The sequence below is a fragment of the Periplaneta americana genome, chromosome 2 (genome assembly GCF_040183065.1).
Source record: "Periplaneta americana isolate PAMFEO1 chromosome 2, P.americana_PAMFEO1_priV1, whole genome shotgun sequence".
Lineage (NCBI taxonomy): Eukaryota > Metazoa > Arthropoda > Insecta > Blattodea > Blattidae > Periplaneta > Periplaneta americana.
This window is the reverse complement of record NC_091118.1, coordinates 74,321,505-74,335,368: the sequence shown is the minus strand read 5'-3', so window position 1 is coordinate 74,335,368 and position 13,864 is coordinate 74,321,505. Positions and strand designations below refer to the sequence as shown.

Sequence of the window (13,864 nt, the reverse complement as noted above, 5' to 3'; positions counted from 1 at the left end):
ATATTTAATTGTTAAAAGTACAACATTCCCCCATAAGGATATACATAAATATATTTGGACTTCTCCAGATGGATTGACACATAACCAGATAGATCACATCTTGATAGATAAAAGAAGACATACTAGTATAGTAGACATTCGAACCTTCAGGGTGGGAGACTGTAATTCTGACCATTATTTGGTAATTGGAGAACTAAGAGAAAGACTTTCAGTAGCCAAGCGGGTAGAGCAACAAGTTAATATTAGAAGATTCAATATTCCGAAATTAAAGGACGAGGAAACTAAGCAACATTATCAGGTCGAAGTTTCAAATAGGTTTTGCCGTATTAGCAAGTTCCGACGATGTTGAGGAAGAGTTAGATGTGAATAGCATGTGGGAAAATATCCGAGATAATATCAAAATTGCAGCTGAACAGAGCATAGGTTATTATGAAACTAAGAAAAAGAAACCGTGGTTTGATGAAGATTGTTGCATGGTGGTAGAAAGAAGGAAACAGGCACAATTGAAATTCTTACAGGATCCAGTTGAGGTGAATAGAGATAATTATTTCAATATAAGACGGGAAGCAAATCGTACGCTTAGGAATAAAAAGAGAGAATACTTGAAGGAAAAACTGAATGAGGTAGAAAGAAATAGTAAAAATAAAAACATTAGAGATTTATATAAGGGCATAAAGGAATTTAAAAACGGATATAAGGCAAGGGTAAACATGATCAAGGATGAGAATGGTGACTTGCTTGCAGACGCTCATTCAATCCTGAACAGATGGAAAAACTATTTTGGACAACTACTAAATATACATAGGCCAAATAGAAATGATTGGGACGAAATTGAAATACAAACTGCTGAGCCATTTATACCCGAACCCACACTTTCTGAAGTCGAAATTGCGATAGAAAATCTGAAAAATTATAAGTCTCCAGGTATCGATCAAATTCCAGCAGAATTAATACTTCAGCCAATCCATTTGTAACGGATTCTACATGTTCACACCTTAAATCCCTTTTCTTCTAAAAAATAATTCAGTTTTATGACATATTTTATAATTCTCTGATTATACGGAAGCCAAACATTCATTCTGAAAAATTTTGTTTTACAGTTCTTAGTTATAAAGGAGACTGACTGTTTTTAGCTGCTGTAACGGATGCTACTGCCTCTCTGTTAAATTCATCACTTACCATTATTCTCACTGAAAGTTCAGGTTCTAGGATGAGGTTAACAAATTCATCTCTTTCTTGTTTATATATTAAGAATTGAACTTCATTTCTTTACAAGATTTTTTTAGAAATGATAAAAAGGTAATTTATTAATGAATTTTATACAGTGTAACGGATTCTACATTCAATTGTAACGGATTCTACAAGTCACTTTGATATGTAGCTATGGATCTTTTATGAAGTATAAGATAGTAACAAATTAATTTTTAAAGTGTAGTAGTTTAATATTTACTATTTTAAATTAAATAAATGAACTCTGACAATAAATTAAATTATAAAGTTAAAGAGAAAATGTATAGGAAAACAGTGTAATACTGTAGATTAGATATAGCATACACTAAAAAGAGTTTTATTTTTGTGTACAAAGAATTATGAGCTGTTTTTAGTCTCATTAATACTTTCAAGGTTACTTCTCATTAACATTAACATCATTGTGAAACTCTTACATTTAAGCTGTGCTGTTGAGTCTTGAAATCAAATGTTGGGAATATTTCTACAATTTTCTCGAAAAAAAAATGTACTTATCACTTAAATTTGTTATAAACATATACCATACACTAAAAATAGCTTTAATTTATATTTACAGTCTCATGAATATTTACAAGTTTATTTCTCATTAACATTAACGTCTTTGTGAAACTCATACATTACTCTATGTCCTTGAGTCTTGAAATCAGGAGTTGGCAATATTTCTACAATTTCTTCGAAGGAAATGTACTTTTCATCACTTTCATTTGTTATAAACACTCGACTACCTTTCCCAAACCTCTTCAAGAAAACAACACGCACTTCACCTTCACTGTCACAAGTGGTCTGGCAAATAGCTGCGTATTTGAGGGATTGACTTTTTTGATGTTAAATTAACCACAATAAAGGAACCAGGCTGAATGTCTTCTTCCTGAGGAGACAGGTTCTCTCCACTTGAGGGATGCTGCGATGACAATGCTTCTGATGGAAGAGCTGATGGTTGGCTTGATTTAAGAGTTGATGGCTGGCTAGAAGAACCAATTTTAGTATAGTTTTCATTCGGATCATCATTGGAATCGGAAGAATTGTCAGAATAGACATCGCTGTATTTCAGGCGCTTGTTACTGCACAAAATCTGTTTCAGGGAGATGTCAATGACTTTCAGGTCACATTTAGCAGTAAGACCAACCAACATTTGTGTTTCATTCATTTTCTTGAAGTAGTGATAGTTACGGATGCCTATAATCTCATGTACATTTTTCCATCTTTTAGAAAGGAGTCTTTCTGTAGCTTCTTCAATATCTGTTTTTTTTTCACAAATAGGATCTGGGTCTTTTTGCAGGTTTTTTGAGCACAGACATAGAAGTCATGGGCTGTACTCACATTTCTTGTTCTGGACTTCACACTCATCCACACATTCCTCTTAACCATTCCACCTATGGCATCTACTGCACCTTTACCGTGGCCTGGTGCAAATGTATTCCACTCTACAGAGGATACATTCAAGTCATCTGCTAGATGAAACATGTTGAAAACAGTGTATCTGCTGCGAAACTGTCCTGAACAGTTATCAGAAAATATGTATATGTTGTCAAGATCTTGATCTACACGTTTAATATCTTATACAATAGTTTTCAAGAAAACCCAAGCAGATTCTTTAGAGTGTGTAAGGTCATCACTTACCACAACATATGATATCACTTTCTCATTTGGGAGCCATACACAGCATGTAAAAAGAGTTGCCTGCAAGTGGTTCCAATGCGCACTCTGTATCTCATCCTGAAGTATGAAACTGTAATTTTCTGCGTAGTCAACTTGGAATACAGCCTCATTTTTTACCAGACTTTTCTTCTTTTGTTCAAAATAGTTCAGTTGCTGGGATTTAATAAATGCATGCATCTTGAATGGCTTAAGTGACATATTCAGTTGCTCCACCATTTCTGCAAGAGTTGACTGATTATCTTTAACTTTCAATGTCCCATCTACTTTTGCCCATTTCTTCCGCTTGATTTGTTGCATCATATCACAGTCTGCTTTCATAAGAACAGATACATCATGACACACCTTGCATTTATTTGTCATACAAAATACACTGTTCGTGTCACAGCATAGGGCCTCAATAATCGATTTGTGAGTATGAGCATCAAAAGAAAACTCGGTGAGGGCTTCAACTAGAAAAGAGAAGTTTGCATGCGTGATACATACACAAACATTATGTGGGATCTCTTGATAGGTGAGCACATTTTTTGGACGCAAACTATAAAACTTAGACCTGCCAACACACTGATCATTAAATCTCTCTTTAAAGAGAGCATAAGCTTCGTCAATTTTCATCACCATATAACGTTTTTGTGCTTGTACTTTAGCTCCTGTTTCAGAATCTTTGAATGATTTAAAATCACGTTTCCCTGGCGCTTGCCAACTTATTCCATCACTGTTATAAAAATCTATAACCTTTTTCTCTGTATCTGCATTGAGTGCACTTGCTGAATGGGTTCTCTTTAATTTAAACATACCTTTACACTCAGGCCTACTGAAAGTATCTTTTACTAATTGACATACCACTGCCCTTTTCTTTGAAGGACTCAATGGAAGTACATGTTGTACTTTTTTTACAGCTTTTCTTAAAGTGCTGGTACATTGGTAAGACCCAAAAGCCTTTTCTGGTTTTGACCCGTCTATTGTCTTATTTTCTTCTGCTTTCTTTTTTCTATATTTTCTCATTGCTTCTCTTTTTGCCTGTTTTAGCATATCATCCAATATTCTATCTGACTGACGCCTTACCTTTAATTTGTCTCTTTTACTTTTATTTCTATCTCGATCTTTCTTCAGATATTCAGTCCATTTTTCTTGATCTTCTTTCTTCTTAGCCCTACATTTAGCCATACGATTATTGTATTTACTGTGATCTGCCATTATTCTGTAGAAAATTAGGCCTAAAATCGTAAAAAAAGAAAACAGGTTGTCATGTAGAATCCGTTACAGTGTAGAATCCGTTACAGTCCATTATGTTTTTAATTCACTTTAGAAATGCAAAAATATTTGTAAAGGCAATGTTGGAACTGTATAATTACTTTCATGAGCTGTGGTTTTGTTTCTAATAATACTTACAATGTTATAGTAAAAAAAGCCAATTTTCATGTAACGGATGCTACATTGGTCAACTGAATTTCAAATAAGATTTAAATATAATTTAGTACATACCTTGAAAATGTAACAATCAGTTCAAGAAACTACAATCTTTATACTATGCTTTAAAACAAAAATGGCTGATATCAGCTGATCAGATTGAATGCTACAGGCTGGCCAAGTCACACATTTTGGAATCAGTGTTGGGTACATGAAAAGTACCTACAAGAAAGATGCCTAAAACTTATTTTACCTCTAGAAAATTGAGGAAATCAAGGTGGAATCTTAAAATTTAATGTGTTTTAAACTATTTGTAGTATGAAATAATACTTCTTTTTAACTTTTATATTTTTAACTACAATTCCCACTTTTCGTGGAATGACTGACAAGAGGGTGGAAGCGCATTATCTAACGAAATTTATAAGCTTGTACTTGCTCTTTGGGAAAAGGAAATTGTACCAGAACAATGGAAGGAGTCCATTATCGTACCTATCTTTAAGAAGGGGGACAAGACTAACTGTAGTAACTTTCGAGGAATGTCACTTTTGTTGACGTCGTACAAAATTTTGTCCAATATTCTTTTGAGAAGATTAACTCCATATGTAGATGAAATTATTGGGGATCATCAATGTGGTTTTAGGCATAATAGATCAACTGTTGACCAGATATTTTGTATTCGACAGATAATGGAGAAAAAATGGAAGGGTACAGTGCATCAATTATTCATAGATTTCAAAAAGGCATATGACTCGGTTAAGAGAGAAGTTTTATATGATATTCTTATTGAATTTGGTATTCCCAAGAAACTAGTTTGATTAATTAAAATGTGTCTCAGTGAAACGTACGGCAGAGTTCGTATAGGTCAGTTTTTGTCAGATGCGTTTCCAATTCACTGTGGGCTAAAGCAAGGAGATGCACTATCACCTTTACTTTTTAACTTTGCTCTAGAGTATGCCATTAGGAAAGTCCAGGATAACAGAGAGGGTTTGGAATTGAATGGGTTACATCAGCTGCTTGTCTATGCAGATGATGTGAATATGTTAGGAGAAAATTCACAAACGATTAAGGAAAACACGGGAATTTTACTTGAAGCAAGTAAAGAGATAGGTTTGGAAGTAAATCCCGAAAAGACAAAGTATATGATTATGTCTCGTGACGAGAATATTGTACGAAATGGAACTATAAAAATTGGAGATTTATCCTTCGAAGAGGTGGAAAAATTAAAATATCTTGAAGCAACAGTAACAAAATATAAATGACACTCAGGAGGAAATTAAATGCAGAATAAATGTGGGAAATGCGTGTTATTATTCAGTTGAGAAGCGTTTGTCATCTAGTCTTCTGTCAAAAAATCTGAAAGTTAGAATTTATAAAACAGTTATATTACCGGTTGTTCTGTATGGTTGTGAAACTTGGACTCTCACTTTGAGAGAGGAACAGAGATTAAGGGTGTTTGAGAATAAGGTGCTTAGGAAAATATTTGGGGCTAAGAGGGATGAAGTTACAGGAGAATGGAGAAAGTTATACAACACAGAACTGCACGCATTGTATTCTTCACCTGACATAATTAGGAACATTAAATCTAGACGTTTGAGATGGACAGGGCATGTAGCACATATGGGCGAATCCAGAAATGCATATAGAGTGTTAGTTGGGAGGCCGGAGGGAAAAAGACCTTTAGGGAGGCCGAGACGTAGATGAGAAGATAATATTAAAATGGATTTGAGGGAGGTGGAATATGATGATAGAGAATGGATTAATTTTGCTCAGGATAGGGACCAATGTTGGGCTTATGTGAGGGCGGCAATGAACCTCCGGGTTCCTTAAAAGCCAGTAAGTAAGTACTACTTACTGAAGATTAAAAACAGTGTGCTTACTCCCAGGAGGATAACTCCACTGTACACACAACTGCTATATCGTTTTGAATTATTAGAAAAAGTGTTTGATGATCGAGTAATTAGTCATGGATGTTTTCCAGCTCGTTCTCGGGATTTAAAGGTTTGCGATTTTTATCTGTGAGAGAATTTAAAACAGAAAGTGTATGCGAACAATCCATGCACTCTTAAAGAGCAGAGACTAAAATCAGGCAAGTGTTGTTACAGAAGATGTTTAGGAGTTTTCTACATCCGAAAGGACACCATTTTCAATATATGCTTTGATAGGTAAACTGAATATAACGTTTTCTTTTTATGTCTTACTGGTACATGGAGCTGTAGGCCTAAATCACCGTCAATTCGTCTTTCTTCCATGTGAGAGACCAGTCGAATCTCTCCACTAAACATGTGCATTGTGACTAGTTATAATGCTTGTAAGTTGTATTAATATAATTTCTAAACATAGTGAGTAATCAAGATGAGCTGAGCTGCTGTAGAATGTGTGAAAAACGGGATTTATTTCAGTTCATGATAAAACAAAATCGGGGAGACCAAGAATTAGTAATATGAGGGGCAGTCAAATAAAAACGGGTCAGATGTCAAAATGTATAATAGAACATTACCTCAAAATTAATCTCCAAAACTGTTTATATATTTATCCCACTGTGAGACAAGACGATCAATCCTATTCTTGAAAAAGCTTGTGGGCTGTCTACCGAACCAGTTCTTTAACCAGTCACACACGTCTTTGTCCGATGCAAAATGAAGTCCACGAATGTCTTTCTTCAACTCTCCAAAAATGTGAAACTTGCATGGGGAGAGATCTAGGCTGTAAGTCAGCCTTGGTAGCGTAGTTGGTATAGTGCTGGCCTTCTATGCTCGAGGTTGCAGGTTCGATCCTGGCCCAAGTCGATGGCATTTAAGTGTGTTTAAATGCGACAGGCTCATGTCAGTACGTTTACTGGCATGTAAAAGAACTCCTGCGGGACAAAATTCTGGCACACTGGTGATGCTGATACAACCTCTGATTGTGAGCGTCGTTAAATAAACCATAATTAAAAAATATATATTTTTTCTAGGCTGTAGGGGGGGGGGGGGGGAGAGCATTGCAGCGTTTCCCAACCAAATCTCTGAATTGTATTCCTCACGGAGTTAGCAGTACATGGGCAGGCATTATCATGAAGGATAAATCCGTTTGATAGCATTCCAAGGTGTTTTGACTTAATGGAGCATCTCAGTTTGTGTAAAGTTTCTTCATAACACTGTGCATTGATTGTGGCCCCATGCTTGAGAAATTCAACAAGCAGAGGACTCTCTAGAATCGAGGAAGAATGTCAACATGACTTTACCAGAACTTGTGTGTATTGCTTTAGACTTTTTCTGTGGGATAGAATCCATGTGTTTCCATTGTTGGCTCTTATGTTTGCTCTGTAATAGTGACACCACGATTCGTCCCCAAGAAATGCATACTCTTCCTTGTGGTATCGTTCCAAGTGACCCAGTGAAGCAGTCATTCTGTTTGTTTTTTGTTCCTCTGTCAACTGATGTGGAACCCATTGCGTGCAGATTTTTCGGTAATGCAGGTGATTTGTCGCAATGACGTATATGGAACCGTGACATATTCCCACCAAATGGCTAAGTTCTTCCACAGTGATCCGTCGATTTTCCTGTATAAGACCCTCAACCTCAGCAATAACAACAGGAGTGATGGCATGATGAGCCTGTCCTGGGCGAGCATTATCTAGCAGTGACACGCGTCCATCTTGGAATCTCTTGTGCCATTTCATTACACATGAACATGAAATGTTGTGTTCACCGTAAACAGCAAGCATGTGACGATGTATTTTTCGACCTACTCTTTCAGCAGTCAAAAATTGCACTACACCTCACTGTTCTTTATCTGTCTCTAATCTCACTTCCAGCACAAACGAATGACTAGTGTGTAAGCAGAGGTTGTAACAGTGCTTTCACGAGTCGTCACCAGATGTCAGTTCAGCAATCAAATTCCATTGGTACCAACTTAACTGCCCTGAGATATACACATGATGACCTGTTTTCATTTGACAGTTCCTCATATTTAGGTTGCATAGATTCTTCATGAAAGCCAAAACCTAGATAGAGAAAACCTGTTACCAGTCAGCAATGCTAATGTGTTAAGCAAATACTTGCAAATGCCATAAGTACTGTTTGGACAAACTTTACGCAAACTCTTAAAAATGTATCCTTTTAACCTGCAAATAATATTTGAATTGAAGGGAGCTGCTTATAAAAAGAGCTATAATTTTTCATTATGTGTATTACTCCATTTGGAAATGGACGTACATGATTATCTTGAATACTGTGGACATATGATGCCCACTATACTGTCAGTGGTGAAGGCAACACAATTATTGTCGAATATGGACAACACACAATCCACATGCACAGATTAAATTCAACTTTCAGCATATTCTGTAGTTGTACTGTTTAGTTTAGTTAATTTTAATTGCTTGGTTTGTTCGGCACACATTAATTTCAGTTATGTTAATTACTTTATAATATTCCTATCTTTACCTCGTCTACTGAACACCTAATCACCTGAGAATGTAAATACTTAGGCTTTTACTTAAAATTGTTGGGAATCTTTCCCATAAGTATATATTATGATAAGAAATGTTTTGTGGCTGTTGATGAAAGATGTAAAACATGGAACATTATGTACAATGTATTGTTGCTGATGTAACATAGTTATTCTTCTGTGCTGTAATGAAAATGTGAGATCAGACAATAGTTTAAGCATCAAGTTTCCCAGTGTCATTGTCCTGTTAATGTGTAATATGAGTCAGTTCATCCAGGAATAAAGAACGTGAAATATAACTATTTAGTATAGGATTCATAATTAAATAACATTCGTGGCACGACAGTACAGCATAATGCACTGACCAATAGGAAATCAGAACTTATGATGTTACATGATAATACAATGCTGTTCATGACCCAGTGAAAGTTTACTAGATTTTTAAAGACTACATCATGTAAAAGAAAGGTATAACCATTGTTTCCACATTATTGAAATTCGAATGTATTTTGTTTTCTTCATGACATCCTTTTCAATTATTAAATTATTAATTATTAGTTTCTTGAAGATTCTTTAACATTAATAAAACAGGACTAAAAATCATATAATTTCGAAAGCTGCAATTAATATTTGCATTTAATCTAGATTTAATCTTTTTCTTTAGAATTTACAACTGTATAATTCGTATTATTTAGTATTCATCATAAATAGAGACAGGATTTTCATACACTATAAAATCATAAAATATGCATGGATTCGTGCACTATTACACGACAAAATAAGCACAATAAGGGGAGAAAAAACACCAAAAGTACAAAATCGAAACTTACATTTTATTTTAGAATGGCACACTGTACTACTATCAGTCTTTCCAGATTTTCACTAGTCAAGTAATGCGTTTATACATAAAAATGACTTTTCTACGTCACAAGAAGTGAAAGTTCAAATTTAAATGATGAAGTTTGAGATAAAGTGAGGCCAAATTCTGTTTTCACTTCAAATTAGTATTCTTATTGAGCACATAAATTCATAATCGGGATTTTCATTGATGACTTTGTCCAGTTTGGCTTTAGCTAACGTATCCATATCTCCATAGGCAGATACTAAATGTCTTCAATAATTCCAAGGGAATCAATGAGTAGTAGGCCAAAATCATTAACATACCGGTAGTTATTGCAGTAGGCAATTTTGCATTTTGCCTATGGTTTTTCTGTTGTTTTTTCTAAAGTGTTAAGACAAATGTCGAAATGAGCCCTGAAATATATGGACCACAGAGTGAGACAAGTGGCCAACAGGCTTGGAGCTCACATATTCAGATTTTCTCAGCTCGAACTCCCTTGTAAGAATGCGTTTTCGCATACCCTTCAATATTTTTCTCCTCCCATTTCTCATTTCATTCATTCAATCTTTGTCTTAATGTAAATTAAGTCATGCTAGATGTTCTTATGCTTAAATGCAGCTTGAAACATCTTTAATCCAAATTGCATCATTGACAGCAAAACTGGAAACTAGAAAATATGTCAATTGTATAGGACAATAATTGGGAGTATGAAATTGCAATGTGACAGTACAGTGAGATGATTAGCTGGTAAGGTTCCTAAGTTAGAAACCCTGCCAACCATTAGTCCTTTTACTTATATTCTTTAGTAGATATACTCAAATATTGTACACTCAGAAATATCAAACTCCTTTTAGAGGCAGTTTTTTTTTTTTTTTTTTTTTTTTTTTTTATCATACAGTTTTCAGGTAATGATTTCCCTCACATTTCTGTATATGGTCCACCACTAAACTTGATTACTTTCAGTCACACATCCTACTATATTATCTTACCTCTCATCTATCTCCTCATATCATCCAATACATAAATTTAAACTCTACTTCAGACTACTATTTCCTTCCTCCATTCTTTATGACATACAGTACTTTAAACTCTTTATCTTCCCTCTAGTCCATTCCCAATAACTATGCAATACTGTCTACATTACTCTTGCTTAGAAATATTCTCAGTCTTCCTCTACTAACATTTCTATCTTTCATAATTATTATCCCTAATTTTCTGTTTGTCTTAAAAACATTTTTCATCTACAGTACCCTATTATCTTATTAAGTGTTCCAATGTTCGAATGTTTGTAATATTTCCTTGCTATCACTTATAGAGAGACAGTACATATAAAATGCAGTATTATGTGATTTAACATGAAATATGCACTAAAACTACAGGGTTGTTTCTGATCTCTGATAACGAATTTGACATGTGCGTCAAGAATCACACTGACAGCTGAATTGCGACGAGAGGTTTTTAAATTTATTTTTTTTAATTTTTTTTTTATTTTATTGGGTTATTTTACGACGCTGTATCAACATCTCAGGTTATTTAGCGTCTGAATGAAATGAAGGTGATAATGCCAGTGAAATGAGTCCGGGGTCCAGCACCGAAAGTTACCTAGCATTTGCTCGTATTGGGTTGAGGGAAAACCCCGGAAAAAACCTCAACCAGGTAACTTTGCCCCGACCGGGATTCGAACCCGGGCCACCTGGTTTCGCGGCCAGACGCGCTGACCGTTACTCCACAGGTGTGGACGTGGCGAGAGGTGACAGACCAGTAATGAGTGATTTCATAACCAGAGTGCACAGTGTATGACAGTAGCAATGTCCAAGAAAATCGAGCATTTTTTGGGAGGGGTATATAACAACCCTTTCCGATGTCAAGTACAGTTACAGTACGTGAAAATCATAGGAGCCTGCAAAAAAACGTGGTTTCGTTATTTCCAAGAAAGGCATCTTATTTGTATCTAATAAGACTGGCAAAGCTCGGATGGGATTAATTCCAGAGTGGAAAAAGCAAGCAAATCCACCCCCCGTCACAAGTCGCTGCACCCCATGAGATGATACAAATTAATTCTATTCGAGCTTTACCAATCTTATTAAGTACACGGAAGATACCTTTCTCGGAAATAACGAAACCTCGTTTATTGCAGGCTTCTTTTATTTTCACTTAACTGTGCTTGGCATCGGAAATGGTCATAATGTACCCCTCTCAAAAAGGCTCGATTTTCTTGGGATTTTCTGCTGTGAGTCACCGTGCACTCTATGAGATCACTCACTACTGGTCTGTCACCTCGCGCCACAGTTCAGCTGTAGTGTGACTCCTGTCACACATGATATCACTCAAATTCGTTATCAGAAATCGGAAACAACCCTGTATGTGAAAGTACGTAATATGCAAGATAAACATCTAAATGTGTTTTATTACTCTAAAATCATAAAAATCTGCATTAAGCATGAATTTATTTCTAAGGGTAAAAACATGTTGGAGTTGTTCATCTCGCCACGCATATCACTGCACATCTCGCTGTGTGGCGATTAGGAAACAAACCAACGATATATAATGGGTAAAAACATACTGGAGTAGTTCATCTCGCCGCACATCTCGCCGTTCAGCGGGAATCAAACTGGTTTGATTTTCAAGATGCAGCTGCCTGAAATTAGCATTCTGATTGGTCGGTTATCGCAATGGAACATCGTGATTCTCTCCATCCGTCCTCTCAAGGCATAAGATTGGAAGGAAATAAGTCGTACCAAAACTTGACAACTGTTAATGTAAATGAGATAAATAAAGACTTTCAGTGGCAGTAATTAGTTTATTTTCTGTTAACTTGTTGGGCAGTTTCTTTTCTTATTTTTTTTTTAAATCTTGCAGTTCTTAATTGCTTATTATATTACAGTATGTTCATTTTTAAAGTCATATCATTATTATTATTATTATTATTATTATTATTATTATTATTATTATTATTATTATTATTATTATTATTATTATTATTCATTTCGTTTTCAGAACAAAAAGTGTTTATACCGACGTCAAACTTTTGTACAATATTTTGAAAGAATATGTGTTTCTTATTGTGATTGACAGTGAAAGATTTTTGCTAATAATAAGTAATACATTTTGATAATAGTACATTATTATATACTGTATAATTATTAATTTCCTGAGAGTCACTACCAACCTCTCTTCAGCACTGATTGGTTGTTTATGTATGTTAGTGTACACTTTTTGGATTTTAGGTTCTATTAGGATCAAGATGTAATTGAACGTTGACTGAGACATTCTTAAATATTCGTAAAATCTATCTGGAAATGCCTTAAGCTGCTGATATAATTGATAGAATTCACCAAGTTTAGTGCGTTCCTTATTGATTGGATGCACGCTGTATTTTCTTCTTCTGTTGGAAAGTAACCACCACTTCATTGCAGAACGCATAGATAAATCGCTATCACTGTAAGAATTTGTAAACATTTTTTAAATACTAATAGGTACGACCAATAAATTTATTAGTATTTACCACGTTGTGTTCATGGAGAATCTCACATCTGTACTCATTGTCCGCGTAACGGCGAGAATCATGGCAAGGTGCGCTACTCGGAGAGGCGAAATGAACAACTCCAACATGTTTTTACACTAAGAATTCCGAAACATGCAAATATGCACAGGAAAAGTATACTTATTTGTACTCACTAAGCCATGAAATGGATATTTACAAAATTTGTGAACTGTAGCAAGCTTCTATAAAAACATGCATTAGTATGAAAATCCTGTCATTAGTAATCATGTAAACCCTACTCAATACTCAATAATAATAATAATAATAATAATAATAATAATAATAATATCTACTGGACATGTCCAATCACAAGGTACGAGGAAGATAATCACTACCCCTCTTTACCTACAGTAGGACATTTTTATGTGATAGATTTCAGACTACGTGCCCGCACTGGGTTCCCCCTTCTTTCTTCCTCATCTTCATCATCATCCTCACCAATTCCCTACACTAACACTTACACACACACTCACTCTAGTACATGACGTACACATCATACACAGTGTGGCTCACCAAAGTGGTGTGCAACTTGAAAAGGGTCACAGTCCTGCCATCTATCCGCAATATGCGGAACCCGAATCACGCAAGTGAAGTGGGTAGGCATTAGATACACACACATTTCAGGAGAATGTAAGGAGTTTGTAAATAGTGGCGAAATATTTTCTTCGTGTATTTTAACAATTCTTGATTTACTAATACCTCTCAATAACTACTTATTTGTTTCAATCAACTGA

The 13,864-nt window shown here is 35.2% G+C and overlaps 1 protein-coding gene across 3 annotated transcripts in view; it reads left to right on the top strand.

Annotated features, from left to right (window-relative positions):
* Positions 1-13,864, top strand: part of LOC138694336 (trichohyalin-like) — a 236,062-nt gene that overhangs the window by 105,817 nt on the left and 116,381 nt on the right. The window lies entirely within an intron of this gene.